This window comes from Protopterus annectens, chromosome 10.part0 (genome assembly GCF_019279795.1).
Source record: "Protopterus annectens isolate FY-2018-M chromosome 10.part0, PAN1.0, whole genome shotgun sequence".
NCBI lineage: Eukaryota > Metazoa > Chordata > Ceratodontiformes > Protopteridae > Protopterus > Protopterus annectens.
The window spans coordinates 272,548,356-272,567,455 of record NC_056744.1 but is presented as its reverse complement, the minus strand read 5'-3'; positions in this window follow the sequence as shown (position 1 = coordinate 272,567,455).

Here is a 19,100-nt window from a genome sequence, read left to right as displayed (position 1 = left end):
CTTAGGTATAAAAGCTGTTTGTTTGTGTGCAGTGGGACTCAATTTTATGGAGTAAGGAAAAAAAACATTTAAGAGTTTTTTGAGCAAAAAAAAATAATGAGCCTTAAAAACATAACAGAAAGAAGTTCCCACATTCTCAACAAATCACAGACACACACACACTCACACACACACACACACATACACACACACACACACACACACACACACACACACACACACACACACACACACACACACACACACACACACACATCTTGAATGATTGTTAGGAGCTTTATATTTACTATATAACTAATGTAAGAAATCTTAGACAACATGATGTAGACAGTGAGATTCTGAAAAAGGGAAAGACCAGTGAAATCTCAGTATGTTGTTACTCAAGCTGAAATAGATCATTAACTAGAATGGGGAGAAGGGGGGGTGGAAGCTATGGGTACAAGGTTTTATGAGGCACAGTCAGCAGTCGCTGATGACGTATTGCTTTAGAAAGCCACAGTGATAGCGTAGCTTCATAAATGTATGTCAGTAATACATCTGATTTCAGGTTATTGCTGAAGCATTTAGATGCTCATGTAACACTACAAGCTGCTTGTTACATTTGTAGTAAGAGAAGATTTCTTTATTTTATTTATTTATTTTTTTGCAGTGCATCAGTTAGGGCAAGTCAAAGAATTGTTCCAGATGCCATAGCTACATTTCAGGGACATGAATCTAACATAGCTGGGACTGTGTTAGACATTTTGTTGTTATAAAATAATTCATAATAAAACAGAAACCAGAACTCATACTGAAGTATAAAATAACAGATTGAGCTCAAAAAATATATTAGTGTAAAGAAAAAGAAACAGTTCTTTTGATGGCAGGGTACAAAATAAATGGCACTATAGGGCAAGAAAGATGAGATGAGCTATTTGTATTCCCAACCACACAAGAATGCAAATTATTCATCATATACCCTTAAGATTAAAGACCATATCCAAAAGGAACATACATAAAGTTAGCAAGAAAAGCCGCAGAGAGAGAAAGGAAGAGAAATCGTATCTTCTGTTGCACATGTGAAGCTTTGATGAACAAATTGTTCTTTTTCCTCCATTTTCTTTTTATTCTGAGTTGAAGTCAACACCTGAATGAGGAAATTCACAGAGTGTAAAATGACCCAGGTGTAGTTCTTTCTGTTTCACTCTGCTCCTGTGTTTAAGTGCTATATGTTGGCCACAGACTCACTATTGCATCAACATGAACTAATCTGTTTAATTAAGTAAGTGATTTGTCTAGACCTCTTACTGACAATTTCTGATAGGACATAGCAGCTTTCTATGGCTACCATTAGTGCAAAGGATCATTAATATGCAGTAAGTTATTTGAGGCATTTATTTTATTGCTGTAGTACTCTGAGGTATAAGTGGATGGGTGTTTCTGTTTCTGTAGACTTTAGTGGAGATCATCTACTCAGAATATTAACATGAGCTTAAAATGGAGAAATGTTTTGGTATGACATTTTAGAATATGTCTGACTGGGCAAAAAAAGTATGTGTTCTGTACAATAAGTGTAAATGTATCCTGGCATTGCTTACTTTCCTAAATCTGGCTGCAACTGGAGTGCTTACTGGGGCTCCCTTTTGAAATGTTGGCACTTGAAACGTCAAGTGCCAATACTCCGAAAAAAATGCAGCAGAAGAATGAATACTAAACATTGCTCTTCTCCTTTAAACTTGATTTTGCAGGGGGGACCCCCATGCACCCCTGAGGCAAGTCCCCCACACCCCAAAATTATACACACACACGCACACACGCACACACACACACACACACACACACACACACACACACACACACTCTGTAATATACATATATATATATATATATATATATATATATATATATATATATATATATGGGTTCCATACACTAGATCGAATTTTCACTAATTCGAAATATTGCATGGAATGCTCACTGCAGTGAAAGTGCACTTACATGAAGTTCAGTACAATGAACGGGTGTGTACTGAATTTCCGTGCAGTACTCAAGGACCTTAGTGTTAGGGCACGGGTCATAGTAAGGGGATAGCCCATAGGGTTATCCCCTTACTATGACCCATGCCTTAACCCTAAGGTCTGTGATGACTGCAGCTCAGTGAAGGACATAGCAATGTCCTCCACTATGGTGCGATACTTATGAACCTTAGGGTTAGGGTATGGGTTAGGGTAAGAGGATAGCTTTACTAACTATTCCCTTACCCTAACCCGTGCTCTAACCCTAAAGTCCTTGACTATCACACCATAGTGGAGGACACAGCTTGTTTTTTATGTCCTCTACTGTGCTGCGGTGTTTTTTCGGTGAAGTGCACTTACACAAAAGTTCACTTTCGTTACGGTGAACTTTCGCAGAAGTGAGGCTTCCTATTACAAGTTCAAAGTAGTGAAATTTCGTTCTTTTAATAGCAATCCATATATATATATATATATATATATATATATATATATAGAGAGAGAGAGAGAGAGAGAGAGAGTATATATATATATATATATATATATATATATATATATGTATGTATATATATATATATATATATATATATATATATATATATATATATTATGACTCCAAGGTTGTCATACCTTGGAGAAAAGTAAATATTCTGGGAGATGGCCATTTTGGACTTAGTAAATGTAAGTTCTATTTTTGGTGTTTCCATCTCTGTCTTTCTGGACTTGGTCTAGTGGGTCCCAACATTTCATATGGTTACCCTTGGACATGTTCTTTTTTATCTCCAACAGTCAGTTTTCCATACCTTTATATAACAGTCATATTATATCACCTCTAGTATTAAATATATAATACAACCTACTTGATATTTATTGGCAAGATTTCATTGAACAGTTACTTCTTGACTTTTGTTCTGTCCATGAATGCACTTGTTTTGGATACTTTTACTTTTGTTCTGTTTATTTATAAATACTTGCAAGCTTTTCATCATGTATGAGTTTTGAACTTGTTTATCCTATGTACATGTACTTGTAGTTGTGTTGTTCCTTGCTTTCTCCTTTATATCTTATTTGTAATCTTCTAGAGGAATTTCTCTCCCTGACCTTCCACGAAACAGGGGTTTTCTACCCATCTGGACTTTCTTGGTAAACAAACAATACATAAATAAATATATATATATATATATATATATATATATATATATATATATATATATATATATATATATATTTTAGTGTGTGTGTGTGTGTGTGTGTGTGTGTGTGCGCTTATTATAGATAATATATATTATCTTTTGCTGTTGAAGTATTTCATTCTAATTGCATTGTACTAGCGTAGTATCAGCCCCCATACTCAGTCTCATTTGTTTAATCAGTAGTTTATTTGCCTGTATATGTTGTCATGAAAACTGATTTCTTGTCTTTACTTGATTTTTTCCCCAGATTTGAATAAAACTTTAATCTGTCCAGCTCTACTTTCTTGATAATAACAGGTTAATAACTAACCAATCACATTTGTTTCATGTATATTAGAAGGCAGAGATTAATGTAGTATTGAGATAGCTATGACTCTGTGAAGTGTACAGCCTCAAAAGTTTGCTTGTGTCTGCTTTAGCAAATCTTGGCTAAAACATAGTGTGCCAGATTCAATAAACTCCATATAGGTTATGCACAGAGCTTACATGGAGTATTTTTGTGTGCGGTTTACTGCTCATCATGCTGCATTGCACGGCATCGCACCTTGAATATTAATGATGAGAGACGTGCATAAGCAAGGTTTCACAGCTTGCATCAGTGTTGCTGGCCGTGAAACCTTTAGACTGAATACGGATCGTACCACCCAACTTTTTAGTGCAAAAAATCTGGATAAACACTAAACTAATAGTGGGTCAAACGGCCAAAAACAGGGATGGATGTAGTTTGTGTTAGCATGCATTTTCTCAAGGTTATAAAGTATGAAATTTAAATGTATGTCATTAAGTATTGCCTTCAGTCTTCAGTAATTTCCCAGTAAACCACACATTTTACAAGGAACAGTCAAAAAATATTATGCAAGCATCTGGACATTTTGCAAAAATCCGGACAGTTTCCCTAAATTTTTTTTTTTTTGAGGTCAGTGTTTGCCCAAAGCGCTGCTTGGCACAAATGTGCCTAGCTGCACTCACCTGGCTTCTGTGAAGTGCAGCAGCACACAAACTGGAGGAATGTACTACCAGGTTGTAGACAGGACCCAGACAGCCACAAACATAAACTGGATGCATTCAATTAATAATACTGGCTAGTGCACAAACACAATAAGCAGCATTGTGCTATGTTTAACAGTGGGGAACTTTACAATAACTACTAAGGTAGGGCATATCATGTCATTAATCCTCAGTCTTATCCTTGAAAGTTTTGTTTGGCTCACTCATATAGACATCATTAGAGGGGTTAAAGTCCTTGAGTTGCATGACCAAGTGATTGTTTGGTATATTCAACATGCCATGGATAGAACAACCATTATGATTATTGCTCTGAGTAGAGCCAATAGAAACAGGCTGTGTAATATTGAAAATCTGTAAAGTGCCCCAGGCTGATCCAAAAAACAAGAACAAAGTAGTAGAAATGACCAGCACTAAGATAAACCTTCATTGAGCAACCAAAAGTCCAAATAGAAGCAAATGGTCAGTTTAAGGAAACACCAGTTGAAAGAAAATAGACCACTTGATAGAGACGTTTCCATGTCATAACTGGTCATGCTGTTCTGATATACTGTCTGATAATGAATTTATACACCCTCTAAGCAGAAAAAAATATGTCTTTAAAGCATCAGCTACATGCAATACTAGTGACATTATTTACCTTGCTACCTGTCTAGAATGTACTGTATGTTACGTAGGTAAGTCCACACATAGATCGAAGGATAGAATTACTGAGCATAAATCAGACATCAGGAGGAAGGTGAACACAAATGCACTAGTAAAACATCTTGAGGATGCTGGCTCTAAGCACAGATTTAAATTCCGTGTTATGAATGTTTTATATATATATATATGCATATATATAAGATTAGAGGTGGCGATATTAATAATGCTCTAGAGATGCATGAGTATGGATGGATAACACTACTTCAGGCAGATGTTAAACCTGGAGTTAATGCTAATATAAGTCTTAAACTAGTACTGAAAAAGAAACAACTGGTCATAAGAAAATAGCTAGAATGAATTTTTAGATTCTTTATCTGCATATGTGTCTTGTATTTTTTTATGTTATATTGTGTGTTCTTTATGCTATACATTGATACTCTAGATTTTTAATGCTAAATCTTTAAGAAGAAATTTCTAGTTTAATGAGCTATGCCACGTGATTTTATACTGATAGTATTTAAATGAGGCTGAAAAATCTCATTCTTTATACACTGAAGAAGGACACAAGTCTGAAAGCTTTGAGACATTATGATTTGGATTTATTAAAGTCTGTTTGGAATATATTTCTACATGTCAGGTGTTTCCTTGGACTTTTGCTTCTATTTCATGGATACTGACAACCAGTTACTGCTAAAACAAACTAATATACCATGCAAGAGCTGCATCGATACTATACATTGGGAATTAATTCTCTCACATAATAACAAACCAGATATCAAACATGTCAGTGCACACACTTCACCTCTTTCTCAAAACAAGCTCGCAACACATATATCCACATGTGCAGAGGTACTCGCTAAAACCTACCTAAAGACCAGAGACCTCCCAAGCACAAACCTACTGCCCACACTGCAGACCCAACAGAATCTACTACACATAATGATGCATGCAACAGTGTCTCAGCCAATAAGCCCCTAAGGCAAAACACCTCAAAACCAAATGTCTTGGTCATAAGCGACTCCATAGTGAGACACGCAGATGTCCCACTCACCAGGTTGGACAAGTAGAAGGTCACATTCTGCTGCCTGTCAAGTGCCAAGATCCATCAGATCACACATGCACTCAAGTGTCTCAACATAGGATCATATGATCATAAGAAGTTACTAGGTTTTTGGCCCTGAGGCCCTTATAAGCCTAGCCAAGAATTTAACGCCAGTTCTGACAAGTCAGCACCTGACGCCCCTCTCCAGCAGGGACACAGATGGAATCCCAGGGGTATAGTTTCTGTTCCCCATCCAGTTATCCAGGTTGTGCTGAAAAAGGGTTGACATGGAGAGGGAGTCTATTCCACAGAAGGCAGAGTCTGTGGGACACAAATCTGTCCTGCCAACAAGTCCTATTGATGTCACAGACCGGGTTGAGAGTGTGTGTGTGGGTGTGTGTGGGTTACTTGAGTTTGACTTGTGGATATGCAGCAGTCCCATCAAGGCAGGTCTGAGATTGCTTTGTATACCAGTCAGAGGTCACCTCTGAGGGGTCTGTATGAGACTGAGTAGAGGGAAAGAACTTTAGATTATCTGTGTGGGGTAGATGTTTGAAGCCCTGGATTCTCCTGGTGAGGAAGCTCTGTGGTCTTTCCAGCTGTTGCATGTGCATTGTGAGGTACATGCTGAAAGAGGCATTGCACTCGATAATAGGTCTTATAAGGGAAGAATACAAGGATGTTATGACCTCCTTGTCCCTGGATGAGATACTCTTCCTAATGAAGTGGGCCATGTAGAAAGCTTTCCATACAACAGAGGCAATATGGTGGTCAAAAGTCAGTTTGCTGTCAACCTGGGTGCCCAAGTCCCTCTTGACTGATTGCGTGCTTAGGAACTTGTCATTAATGTGGTAGTTTGGGGGGATGTCACTCTCTCCAATGGGTATGATGATGCACTTTTTGGCATTCAGTTTGAGGCCATGTTTCTGGCACCAGTGATTTGTTTGGGTGAGACCATCTAGGTAGATGTCCACATCACTAGGGGAACTGATGACAGTGCCCAGATTGCAGTCTTCTGTAAACCTGGTCGGCCATAGCCCATTGGTTTTGGTCTGTATCTCAGAAAAGTATATCCCAAACAACAGAGGCCCCAAGACCGATCCTTGTGGTACACCACTCTTTAGGGGTCTACTGCTTGAGGTGGCTTCCCCTATTTTGACTAGGTGAATTCTGTCAGTGAGTCAGTTTGCTACCCACCTGGTAACATACAGATTGGTGCCTAGTTGAGATAGTTTATTTATTATAACCAAGTGGGGAATAGTATCAAAGCCTTTGGTCAGGTCAAGGTAGGTGGTGTACACTGTTTACCCTTCACCCATGGCTTTGGTGACTGTCTCAAAGAAGATGACCAACTTTAACAGGCATGACCACCCCTTGAAGAAACCAACTGTGTGGGACTGAGTGTTTGGGGTTTTCCAATGTCCTTGTTAATGAGGTCCATAATAATTTGTTCTATGGCCCTGCAGATCAGGCTGTATTATATGAAGAGAAACATGACTGAGCACTCAGATTATCTGTCCCAGGAAGGTATATCCCTAGCCCTAAGCAGCATTCTGCCTTCACCCAAGATGATGTCTCAATATAAAGAAACTATGATTGACTTCACCAGTTGGCTTAGCTTCTGTTGTCATTCCAGGGGGATCCAGTATGTGATAGCCCAGGAAGACAGAGTTGATAGACCACACTGCTTTGTCAGAGATGGTCTTCATCTGTCACCTCTTGGCTTTTGGTTACTGGAAAAAGTACTTGCCTTCCCCATAGTGGCACTTTTATGCAATGTCAGAACAACTAAATTCCCAACATAAAAACATTCACTAGAGACAGACTGAAGATTATGTTGCTTAATGCAAGGAGTGTAAATCAAAACTGCACTCACTGGATGCACTCCTTACCTTGGAAGATGTCCATATTTGTGCAATCACAGAGACATTTTTCAAGACAGCAAACAGCACTCTGGCTATGCAAGTTTACAATGCCTTCCACACTTTTAGACATCAAAATGGAGATGAAATAACCAAAGGAAGAGATGTATACATCTTCATTAAAGACAAATACATCTCAAGACTGGTCAAACTGTATGATGCTGTAGCATTATTCCAAGTCCAACTAACTGTAGGTAACCCCCCCCCCTTTCCTATCATTGTTAAGTAAAGGGCCCCCACTATGAGTCATGAGAACAACTCTGCCTACTTGGACCTATTGAGTTACTCACTATACAGCCAAACACCTCGGTCATGTGTGATGTCAACTATCCTTTCATTAATTGGGAGTCATATATGAGCACAAACATGCTCGCCATAAGGTTCCTGGAGTTTGTTAATACAAATACTCTGCAACAGATAGTCTGCACTCCCACAAGGGGATCAAATGTCCTAGACTTAGTACTCACCAACATAGGGGTTCTCTGCACTACCCCCTGTGTGTTGCCCTCACTGGTCAGGTCAGATCAGAATTAAGTCTTGTTCGAATTACTGATCATACCTGACACCGCCTCAAGAGCAAAAAGAATGGAACATTTCTCCAAAGCAAACTATAGCCTCCTAAGTGATGCCACAAATAGTTGCAACCCCCCTGCTACCACTGTCAACAATGACTGCTACACAGAGGTATACACAAATGGCCTGTATAAGCACATATACAAATGTACAGAGTCAGCTGAACCTGAACAGATCAAAACAAGGTCCTCACAAAAATACAAGCCATCTTGGTGGGCATCAAGCATAAATAGGTTATACAAGTGGAAGAAAGTAATGTCTAAGAACAAGAGGGAACTGACTCAGCAGAGTGAGGACCTCCTCCACAGATTCAACAGGCAAATTAGCTATCTTGTTAAGTCATCTAAACCAAAGTACAAAGTTAAACTAGCATCTCTAGCTGAAGATAATCAGGACCATATGATCACAGGAATTTATTAGGTGATCAACCTGGAGGTCATTACAAGCCTAACCGTTTCATCCCAATGTAATACCATAGATACTCTAGTCTATAACAAGAATTGTATTTAGTAAAGACTGCCCATGTCCAAGAGGTTTGTGGGCGAAATCCCTGGCAAGAATGTGTCATGCCCTATCCACTCCTCCAGCTTCCTTTTGAACAGTGTCATAGAAGTGCTCTGCTTCATATGAATTGGCAGCCTATTCCAAAGATGCAGCAGTTGTTGGGAGATAAATCTGTCCCTCTATCATGTCTTTTTCTAGTCACAGGTCATATTTAGGTCCCTGGAATGGGTAGCTCTAGTCCTGTTTGACTTAAGGATGTGCAGCAAATTCATTAGGTTTGGGTTAGAGATTGCTCTGTAAGCCAGGCATAAGTCTCCCTAAAAAGTCTATATGATATTGGGTATAGTGACAGGGACTTTAGTCAGTCTGTGTAAGGTGCATGCTAGAGTCCCTTGATCTTCTTAGAAACCTCTGAGCTCTCTCCAGTTGCTGCAGTAGGGGGCCCAGCATTGAGCCTTGTGGCAACCCACTGGTGACATGTCTGCTGTGATGTGAAATCACTCACTTTGATAGTGTGTGACCAGTTTGTGAGCCAGTTGGCAACCCATCTTTTACAATAAAGGTGTTTACATTCAGTTTGATAAATTTATCGGTAATGAGTGAGTGCAGGATTGTGCTAAAGGTCTTTGCCAAGTCAAGGCATACTGTATGCACAGATTTGTCCTCATCAATTGCTTAGGTCACATTTTCAAAGAAATCCAACAGATTTAACAGGCAGGATCTGTCCTTCATGAAGCCAAATCAGGAGGCATGCTTCAGCTACGGAAGAAATCTAAAAGAGATGGTCCAGCTTTTTGCCAAACTAGTGGGGGATGGTGCCATGCATTCTGACCTTGAGGACCTTGCCGACCTGCTAGCAAACAGATTTGGGGCAAATTTCACCCCCCCCCATCCCCACAGACATACCCTAAAGCATACCTTTCACCAGTCCTCTATCTAGTATCTCCAAAGAGCAGTTCATAACCACACTCTATATGGTCAAAAACACAGCCTCTATGGGACCAGATAACATCCCAGGATGCTTACTAAATGGTCTGAAACAAGACCTAGTGGAACCAGTTGGCACTCTCTTCAAACACACTGTAAGTACTGACTTTGTCCCAGCACAGTGGAAAAGAGCTACAGTAATTCCCCTTGCACAAAATGGTGTCTGTCAACTGAACCTGGGAACTATACAGCCATAAGCCTAACCAGTCTTACCTGCAAGGCCTTGGAGAGAATATTCATGGACCTTATCAACAAAGACATAGTTAACCTTCAATCTCTTGACCTGACACAATTTGTCTTCATTAGGATAGATCACACTCATTAAACCTGGTGGAATTCTTCAAGAATGTCACCAAAGCCCTGAATGAAGGCAAAACACTACATAGAGTCTATCTTGACTTAGCCAAGGCTTTTGACACAACACCCAACTAAGGCATCATTGAGAAACTCACACATCTGGGAAGTAACCCATATGTCACTAGATGGGTAGCCAACTGGATCATCGGCAGAACACATACAGTCAAAGTTGTGGATTCAACCTCTAGCAGCAGGCCAGTTAGCACTGTTGTACCACAAGGATATGTGCTAGACCCCATACTGTTTAGAATGTATTTCTCAGAAGTCCAGAGGAAAACAGATGGCCTGTGGCTTACCATGTTCACTTTCACTGATGACTGCAAACTGGGTGCAATCATTAAATCCTGCAATGATGTTGACACACTACAAAAAGGGCTTACACAGATAAATAAGTGGTGCCAAAGCCACAGAATCGAAATAAGATTAAAATAATGCAATATCGTCCTTTTTGGCAAAGGGGGAGTCCCTGCATGTTACAATATTAACAGTACACCCTTAGCTGAAACCCTTTGGTGAAAGATTTGGGAACACATGTTGATAGCAGCCTTAACTTCAATCACTATGCATCCACAGTGGTAAGAAAGGCCTTCTATGTGAGGGCATCACATCTGGAGCTAAGGATGTTATAATTCTCCTGTAATCATCCCTCGTCAGATCACTTATAGACTACAACATTCCTTTCTGTATGTACCTCATCCGACACCTGCAGCAGCTGGAGAGACTTCAGAAGTTTCTCACCAAGAAAATTCAGGACCTCCAACACATGACCTCCATGGACATACTAAAGGCCCTGTCACTTCAGTCTGTAACATATAGGCTGCTGAGAGACAACTTGTGCCTTACATACAGAGCAGTCTCAGACCCTGAGAATGCTGCACATCCACAACTCACATGGAACAGATTTACTCACTCTAGGGATCTTAACCTAGCCTGTGACATTAGCAGGACATACTGGAGAGACATATCTGTCTTCCAGAGTTTGCCACTCTTCTGGAACAAACCCCAATTCATGCAAAACAGAGCTCCTCAATTACACTATTTAATTTAATTTATTTATTTATTTTACATTTGTTGACCAGGAAAGTCCAGCTGGACACATGTCCATTTTCAGCAGTGGCCCGAGGAGAAAAAGCATGCCTTAGACAACTGGATGGGAGATCATAAATTTACAATGGGTATTTAACCCATGTCCCTCTTGGATAAGGGTAGTTGGTGCTGATCATACACTTGCACTGCAAATATAGGCCATACAACTTGGTAAATAGGGCAACAATAGTATAACATGGATAGGTTTATAAAGGCCCTAGAGCCAATAGCCTAGTAGCCTCCTATGAATCTATGGTGATGCCTACCTGGGCTCCAGGCCAGTGTTTGATTCTGCCCTCATGGGATGGCTGCATATGCAATAATATGATATAGCGGATTACATCAGCATTGTCTGTTGAGCATATAGTGATAATAGTGCCCCACATGCTGGTGTAAAAGGCTTTCTGTAATGTCAAGTAACAGCTCGCACAGACATACACCCCATTGACTGTAGTGACAATAAAACCTCTACCTATTTAAGTCCACAGACTACAGAACACAGTACTATACACAAGTGCCATGGCACAAGTCTGACTTTTACTTGTCTGCAAGTTAACTTATAGTGGATGACATCAGCAGGCCATGTGGGAGACAAGAGGTTGGGAGGGCTGCATGAACTGTATGTGTAGGTTTGTGCAAGTATCAAAAGACTAGCAAGCAATGCCACTGGAGAGGTAACTATAAGACAGCACATCTATTGTGCTGAGTAGAGACATGCACATGCACCCAGCTGACTGCAGTGAGAACAGAACCCCTACTTAAAACACAGACTACAGAACACAGTACTCCATGCAAGCACCATGGCACAAGTATTGCTTTTACATTTCTGCAGGTCAACTTACAGTGGGTGACATCTCCAGTGCATGCTGAGGAGAAGGTGGGAGGCCTGTCTGCAATGGATGTGTAGGCAGCTACAGATATCAAAATACTGGCAAGCCATGCCCTTGAAGAGGTAACTGTAGGATATCACATTTACTGTGCTAGTAGACACACACACACACACACACACACACACACACACACACACACACACACACACACACACACACACACACACACACACAGTTGACTGCTGTGAGACCATAACTCCTACCTATCTAAATACACAGACTATACAACACAGGACTCTACACAAGCTCCATGGCATATGTCTGACTTTTACCTTGCTGCAGGTCAATTTATAGTGGATGACATCAGCAGTGCATATTGAAGAGAAAAAGGTGGGAGGCCTGCATACAATGTAAGTGCAGGCAGGTGCAAGTATCAAAATACTGTCAATTTATGGACTTGAGGCAATAACTGCAGGACACACCCTTGCTCTTCTGGCTTGACACACACACTGACATATACACAGTTGACTGCAGTGAGAACAGAACTACTACCTATATAATTACACAAACTACAGACCTCAGTAGTTTATGCAAGTGCAATGGCACAAGTCTGACTTTTATATGGCTGCAGGTGAACTTATGGTATATTACATCAGCAGGCCATGTGGAGAACAACATTTTGGGAGGCCTGCATAGTCATATAGATTTATAGGTTTATATGAGGCCAGTAGCCTAACTATAGTATGTGTCCTTGGTGTGTATAAGCCTAGCTGTGTAAAAACACATGTACCCTTATTGAGCATAGGTGGATGATTGAGTTTAGCAGAGCAAGGTTATCAGCACCACTGAATGGCCTTGTCCATGAGGGAGTACACAAAATTATATATTACAGTTTGCAGTGTGGTGGATGTGTGTGTAACAAATACTGAGCATCCAGGGTTGTACTGCTTGGGGGGAGGGGGCCCAACACATTTGTCTTGGGAATATATGATGTATACTTAGAATGTGCCCTGAATTTACAATGTTTCCACATGTAGGTTTATATCACACAAAGGAAATGGACAACAAACACCAAGAAGAAAGCATCATATTCCTTCTTCACTGCTAAATTATGGAACTTTCTCCCACGAACTCTAAGAACCACTAGCAGCACATCTCTCTTTAAAAATCCTTAAAACAACATCTGTCCTTACAGTGGCTCTGCTCATGTGCCAGTTCATCACACTGCATAACTTAACCTTTTCTTTCTCACACTACCTCCTTTTCTTCACTCCTTCTCCATCCTACCTACCTCCTTAATCCTTCCTAACTCCTGACTAGTAATCCTTTGCTGCAATTACTTATACTAGTAGAATCAGCAGATAGTCTAATCTATGACTGTATTGCCTCATTGCCCAATTTTATTTTTGTTAAAAATCTATTTCATTGTCAGCTCTTGTTCTTTTATTTGTTGCATTTGATATATTTGTTTGTTGTTTGTATAAATCACTATGGAGCTTTTCTCCCTGGGCCTCCACTGAAAATGGGCACTTTTTAGCCTAGAGGACCATTCCAGTGAACACATACAAATAAATAAAATAAATAAATACATATATACAGTTCCATAGTGCAGTGAGCAGCAGATTTGTGCAATGGTTAACAAAGTGTAAATGTATGCGAGTTACACCTGTTTGCACGTAAGCAAGTGGTGCACAAACGTGAGCCGCATTGCTAATGTCAGCAAAAATAATACTGGATGGAATATAAACCAAGAAAAATCCAATGAAAGTGAATGTTTTGCTGAATAAAAGTATTCCAATGTAAAATAAGACAAAATAGCAGCAGAACAATCCAAGGCAATGCAGGACCATGTAAAAATGAGCAAAGTATAAAATAAAGCTGTTTTATTGAAGCAAATAACTTTCAGTACTTCAGAAACAGGTAAGCACTTTCACCATAGGGCTTTGTCAAACCATAAGAATACACAGGCTCCCCCTTTATCTACTTATATAATTATAGAAAGCCAATCATATAAAGAGATCAATTAATAACATGAGTTCTTCCATTGAGGCAGTACACATTAAAGAAACAGTTGACATTAAAACCATATACTTTAAAAATATGTCAAAAAGTAGTACAGCATCAGGGAAACAACTTTGAGAAAACTTCTGCATAATAGTAAACATAATAAAAATGCTCAATATACTGCAGAGAGAATTACCTAATTTGCAGGTCCCTGATTTCAGTATGGATTTTACTGGGACTTTGTCATTGAGACCTAGTCCACAGTCTACCCTTAGTCTAATTATCTATTTAACTTCTCTGTTTTCTGTATGATTCCTAATATCATCACCATGTTTGTTAGGTAAATCCACTTCAATAAATAAAAATGTAAATATATGTAAACTACCCTCCTGTAAAACATGTTTGGACAGTGCACTAATTTCTGAGCCAATCTAATGTGGTAAAGATTCTCTCTGATTCTGTCTTTCAGCATCCTGTCAGTCTTCTCTACATAGAATGACTGACAGGATGTACACTGTGCTAAATAAACAACATGTTGTGTATAACAATCAATTAGCCTTAGCATTGAATACATATTTATGTCCAATGTCCGGATGTATAAAAAAGCTGGTGTTATTTATACTCTCACAGACATTGCATTGTCCACATGGACTTGTAACTACTCCATTATGGACACACCAGATGCCACAGAATCTTTTGGATAGCAGAGCATCCTTTTAAGATTAAGTTTATTTTTATATAAAAAATTTGGTTTGTCACCTATAATCTGTCTAATGTCTGGGTCTGTTGTCAGAATCCCCCAATGTTTCCTAATAATGTCTGTAATGACATTAACATCAGTGGTATAAAATAGTGGAACCCTCACCTCCCTAATATTAACATGATTATCCACAAAAACTTGTTCAACCACCCTCTCTGAGAAATATGCCTTGGGATTCCATAAACTAATTTCTCCATGCAGGAACAGTGTAGCTGCTCCTGCATGGAGTACGGCCACCGAGCAATCCAGTAAACTAGTGTTTTGACGTGCATAAGCCTGCCTACACTGTTCCGGCATGGAAACCAGTGCAGAATGCTAATTACCTCATTTGCTGATGAAAACCATGCAAATGAGGTGAATTACCTATTCAGCAAGCAGGCAGGTAGCCGAGAAAGAACAGTGTTAGTGGCAGAAATGTATTTGGCTACTAGCCAAATACATTTCTGCAAATAACAAAATGGAGGCATGACAACTCCAAAAAAAGCATGTATTATACTCTTTAGGCACACCAATGGCCAAATATATGCCCATTGGCATGGAAAACTGCTTCATTTTTATAACAATCAGAGGGTTTTTTTGGCCAGTTTCAGCTGTTTAAGCATAGGGTAGTGGCGTGCAAATGGGATCCTGACGAAAATAAACAAAAATGTAAAAACTCAATTTCAAGGAAAATCTGCATTTTGCCATTATAGCCTATGGCATACAGAATCAAAACAATACCAGGGAACAGTGGTTGTCAAGAGGAAAGGCTCTGGGGTAGTGCAGTAACTATGGACTAAGGCAGTGGAATATGCAAATGAGGGGAAATTTACTGAATCACAAAAAGCTTCTAAATGCCAAACTGCACCTAAACATGTAGGTGCTATAGCACAATCATGTAAGTAGGAGGAGGAGAAGACATGAAAAGGGTGTGTGTCATGCTTGATGTAAACACATCGGAGCTCCATAGCTGCCAGATAAGCTTAGCTAAGTACAGCTAAGAAAGGGGGTATGTCTGAGACTGTATTGAATTATTTCATGAAATGAAGAGCATGTTCACTTCCAGGGAGGGCCAGTTCACTGTGGTTACATTAGCTAAACATGTATGCACAGTGTGCACTGGGTCTAAAATAAACAAAAAAAACCCCAGATATAACAGGACTGTTTACAAATGGGTACCGGGTTTGTGCGGCACACCTTGGGGCTTAAATGGGTAGGAAATGGGAAGGGAAAAAAGGAAAATAACAGAATAAAAGCAATCAAGAACAAATTACATAGCTAGCAGCTGGAAAGCATCATCATCAGCCAATCATACAGGCAGCATCTGCAGCACAACAGTATAAACCAGGGAAACACCGTACAGTCTGTTTTTTTCCAACAAACTCTGAACCATTGATATACACATGCGGAGCAATTTTAACTGGAAAGATTTTAGTGGTTGCCATTGCTTTGATCCATCAGTATGTGCTAGATGCTGAGGGCAGAGACGAGGATAATGCTGACAACTGCCACAGACCGAGGAGGAGGAGGAGGAGAGTGTTCAGACCCTGTGTAACATACCAGGGTTTACATGATCTGGAGATGGTATAGCACTACAGGGTGGACAGAGCCATATTTAATCAAATAATTGAGCTATGCCAGCCTCAACATATAACCAGGAGCCAACAAAGGGGAACCCATCAAAGAGGATACCAAGGTATGTGTAGCCTTAAGAATTCCAGCTATAGATACTTTCCACAGACCTACTGGGAACATCATGGGGGTCTCACAGGCATCTGCATCCAGGGTACTCCATCAGTTCCTGGATGCCATGCTACCACATGCCGATGAACACATTTATTTCTCCAACACCTGTGAGGAGAGGACCAGCAATATGCATCTCTTCCACCATGTAGCAGAGCACCAGTAGGTACCAGGTGCAATAGACTGCATGCACATCCACATCAAAGCACTATCCGGTGAACAGGATAGGGTCTACATAAACCGCAAGGGAATCCCCTCCATCAACTGCCAGGTCATGTACAATGCTCAAGGCATTATCATGAATGTGTGTGCTGGCAGCCCTGGAAGCTATCATGACTCCCACATCTGCCATTCGTAACAGCTGTGCCAGGAATTTGCCAGTGGGGGCATCCCGTATGGCCATCTGGTGGGCGATGCTGGGTATGCACTGCAGCCATGAAGGATGACACCCATCAGAAATGCACACACACCTACACAAGAATGCCATAATTAGGCACACGCATAAACCAGGATCATTATAGAGCACGCGTTTGGGCTGCTCAAGTCATGGTTCTGCTGCCTTGACATATCTGGTGCAGCCTTGTAGTATTCTCCAGCCACATGTGCACACATGTTCATAGTATGTGCCGTGCTACACAATATGATCCTGTGTAAACAGTTGCAGCAGAAACAGCACTTGTAAGGGCCACACAACCTACCACCATTGCCAATGTCCCCACAGGCACAGAAGGACTCAGAGGAGGAGGGCCTTGAGCCTGCTCCTGTAGGCAGATGGAGGCAGGCCCAATATGCTCAGGCCTTGGCAAAGAGGCAATGCACAGCACACACTCTGACCCTGTAGGGACCTCAGGGACTGACACCTCTCTCTGACTCACACATACAGTAAAATGGATGGCACACACATCACATTACCTGTAACTTACCATGCATACTCAGTGTACAGTGTGCATCCAACATAGGTAGCCCTCAAGCACCATCCTCACAGCTGCTGCAGGCACAAGGTAAGTCAGTCTTCTTATTAATAAATGAATGGACTGTATGTTTTGCTAGCATGTCTATGGTAATGCTGCATGCATGTAAGGGAATGGGGTGGTCTACTGGGATAGCAGCACACAACTGACAGCTATGTGGGACACCAGGAAATGTCTGCCCAAAACTGGCCTCCACACACTATGCTGTAGCACTCAAGGTGGGAAATCCCACTGCAATATTTGTGGTGGTCCCATACCCACTCCACACACACACACACACACACACACACACACACACACACACACACACACAGCAGATCAGCTGTAGAAAACCAGGGAGAAATGTCTGGTAAAGGCACACAAATGGTGGGAATGTTAAATTACCCCCTACAGACTCACACAGTGATAGCACAGCAGGACTCACAGTTGAAGTAAGGATATGAAGGGTAAGAAGTCTGAAACTCAAACGTATGCCATTACAATCTGACCTGTGCTCTTTACTGATATGCCTCTAGTCCCAAGACAGGGCACAATAGTATGGTAAATGGAACCAAAATGTAAAGCAAATATCAGCACAGTCAGTGCAAATGTGTAGAGTTGACAGGTGTGCCCCCCCCCCATATACCCACAGAAATGCAGTAACATGTATGTTTTGAGGGAAATAGCAGCATAGCACACATTGGCAGGGCTGTAGCAATAAAAACGAAAACATGTTGCCTGTCCACAATATGCAGGAGTCAATCTGGTACCAGTGGTTATTCTCAATAATCCTTACTTCTTATGTTTGCTTTTGCAAATAATGGGCATGCCTGCACAGTAGAATGCACTCTGTACCCAAACCCATAACTCCCAATCTCTGACAGCAAGATGTCTGGACAAGGGGAGAAATAAAAGTGGAACAAAGGCACAGTGATAGGCATGTGTTGTAAATATCGCCCTTACATACCGGAAAAGTTGATAGGGTGAGGGGTTTGCAGTAGCAGGTTATGTAGTCTGACACAGTAATATCTGTCATTATTTTGTAACATCACGCTACAATTATATGTAACTAACTTGCCATAAAAACACAAGTTTATGTAGATAGGATAAAACCTCTAGCCAAACACCTGGACAACCTGCCAAAAAAATGCACAGGTGAGATGTATGGCCACACAAGGATATGACATCTCAGGTCAGAAAGATACCATACAAGCAGGAGATCCCCAGCCAGTATATACCAGGTTGCTGGACTATTTACACAGCATGTCATCACTCAACTGGCTGTAGCCACACCTCACAAAAGGCCTTGTTGGGCAAGAACACACTTAGCTGCTTCATAATATTGGTCTATGCATCATACAATTAGTATTTCTCTGGTAAAGCACTGTGATGATCTGATGATGTCTGGCATTAGGTAATGATGCAATACATTGCAGTGTCAGACTACAGATATGTCAGAAAATGTCTGCTAAACAAACCCAGTACCCTGAGGAAAGATCTGTGTACTCCTGAGAGGTATGGCTGTATCA